The following is a 2,600-nucleotide window of genomic DNA, read 5'->3' on the forward strand; positions in this document are numbered from 1 at the left end:
CTCCTGCCTCAGCCTCCCGAGTAGCTGGGACTACAGGCATGCGCCACCATGCCCGGCTAATTTTTTCTATATATTTTTAGTTGTTCGATTAATTTCTTTCTAATTTTAGTAGAGACGGGGGTCTCCCTCTTGCTCAGGCTGGTTTCGAACTGCTGAGCCCAAACAATCCACCCGCCTCGGCTTCCCAGAGAGCTAGGATTACAGGCGTGAGCCACCGCGCCTGGCCAATTTTTATGTATTCTCTGACTCTCTTCTTAGGATAAGCCCAAGTAGAAGTGCTTATCTATTCTGATTCTTTTGCCCAGCATGTCAGCGGGGCAACCTCTTTTCTGGGCTGTTCAGGTAACACCGTGGCTTTGAGTATCTCTCACTCCTGCTCTGCATCAAACATCAGATACCCTGGAATTTCTTCTCTGTGTGGTCCCCGGGGGCTTCTTTGACTGGAAGATAGCTGGCTTCAGGTGAGACAGGGCAGCATGTGTGTGCAGAGCACATGTTCTCATTGTTTTTTTTTTCCCCCACATGTTCTCATTGTTTTGGGCCAAGATTGTAAGGTCCCTGCAGACCTTACGTTGTCATCACCTCTTTAATAATAGTTACTGAGTGTCCAACCCAGTACCAAGTGGAGGAGATACAAAACAGGCCCTACTCTTAAGGAGCTTAATGACTGATTAGATAACAGAATTGACGTGAAACAATTCACACACATTTATAGTCCTTGCTATATGGCAGGTGTTTGTTCCAGGCTATTTTTGGGGGAACAGAAAAGGTAGATGTGCTGTTCTCCTAAAAGAAATCTATAGTATTTATAGAGAAAGTTAACTAGCCACACAGCTGGGCGCAGTGGCTCATGCCTATAATCATAGCACTTTGGGAGGCAGAGGCGGGAGAATCGCTTGAGCTCAGAAGTTTGAGACCAGCTTAAGCAACATAATGAGGCTCCGTGTCTACAAAGAAAAAAAAAAAATAACTGGACATGGTGATGAGTGCCTGTAGTCCAGCTACTCAGGAGGCTAAGGCAGGAGGATTGCTTGAGCCCAGGAGTTTAAGGTTGCTGTGAGCTATGATGTGCCACTACACTCTAGCCTGGGCAACAGAGCGAGACCCTGTCTCAAAACAAAACAAAACAAAACACCTGACCAGTACTTCTCAAACTATCATGGTTGTGATAAACAAGGAAAGACCAAGAAACAGTCATAGAGTAGAGAAGATGTGACATCTAAATGCAATGTGGTATTCTAAATTGGATGCTGGAACAGAAAGAGGACATTCACGGAAAAACTGATGAAACATGAGGAGTCTGGAGGGAGTTTAGTTAATAGTGGCATACTAATGTTGATTTCTTAGTTTTGACAAATATGCCATAGTAATGTAAGATGATAGCGTTAGGGGGATTGAAACCGGGTGAGGAGTGTACAAGAATTCTAGGAACTCTCTGTACTATCATTGTAAGTTTTCTGTAAATCTAAAATTATTCCAGAAAAACAAAAGTGACCTTCCTAACAAGGCCTTCCCTGTCCACTCTCTCAAAAAAGTTTTATCCCTTCTTAACATTTCATATTCCTTTCCCTGCCTTATTTTGCTCCTTAGCACTTATTATCTAATACTATTTTTTTTTTGGAAGTTTTTATGGTTTTATTTAAACACAAATAAAATGTGCACATGTGCTGTCTATTCATTTTCTTCACTGCGCAGCCTGGCATTGGGATTGGTGACTCTGATGGCCAACTGGGCTGCTCTTTCCACAATGGCTTTGCGGTTCTTGGAGGAAACATTATGAGCAATCTCCGCACAGTAAGATTTGTTGCACATCAGCAGCACTTCCAGCTCCTTGACGTTGTGGACCAGGAACTTGTGGAAACCGCTGGGCAGCATATGCTTCGTTTTCTTGTTGCTCCCATAACCAATGTTGGGCATCAAGATCTGGCCCTTGAATCTTCTCCGAACCCGGTTGTCAATACCTCTGGGTTTCCGCCAGTTACGCTTGATTTTGACATAGCGGTCTGACTGGTGCCGGATAAACTTCTTGGTCCTCTTTTTGACGATTTTGGGCTTCACAAGGGGTCTGAGGGCGGCCATGATGCCGAATAGGAGATGGCTGCCACCTCCGTAGGCAGCGCCAAGAAGAGAGAGTGGCTATCTAATACTATTAATATATATTTTGCTTAAGATGTTTATCATCTGTTTCCACACTGCAGTGTAAGCTCTAAGAAGACAGAGATTTTCGTCTGTCTTTCTCATATTTAGATCTTCAGGTCCCAGAACTGTGCTTGGCTCATAACATGTATTCAGTAAATGTTCATAAATGAAACAATGAATTTTGCTGTATGATTCTTTTATCCTTAAGTAGTGTGAGGATTTTGTGTTTGGGCCTTCCTTTCTCTTTTGAGATTTCCAGTGGTTTCTCATTCTAACGGTGGAAATGATTCCTGTTGTTTCTTTTCTACTTTTGCTTGGCATGGAAATGAGATTCAGGTTGGAGGCAGGTTGTACACACTTCCAATGTGTTCACGCCATCAGCAGGAGGAGCAAATAAATAGCATCATTTACTAGTTTCCTGGCAGAAATTGTTTGTCCTGCAGGTGAGGGCTGGTTTATGG

General features: G+C 43.3%; 1 pseudogene across 1 annotated transcript; it reads right to left on the reverse strand.

The window, feature by feature from the left end:
• Positions 1-1,609: 1,609 nt before the first annotated feature.
• LOC105806903 lies at positions 1,610-2,134 on the reverse strand (annotated as a pseudogene). The gene has a single exon (XR_001137299.1). The product of XR_001137299.1 is annotated as a 60S ribosomal protein L32 pseudogene (transcript).
• Positions 2,135-2,600: the final 466 nt, after the last annotated feature.

The sequence above is a fragment of the Propithecus coquereli genome, unplaced genomic scaffold, assembly GCF_000956105.1.
Source record: "Propithecus coquereli isolate 6110/MARCELLA unplaced genomic scaffold, Pcoq_1.0 Scaffold1480, whole genome shotgun sequence".
In the NCBI taxonomy this organism is placed as follows: domain Eukaryota; kingdom Metazoa; phylum Chordata; class Mammalia; order Primates; family Indriidae; genus Propithecus; species Propithecus coquereli.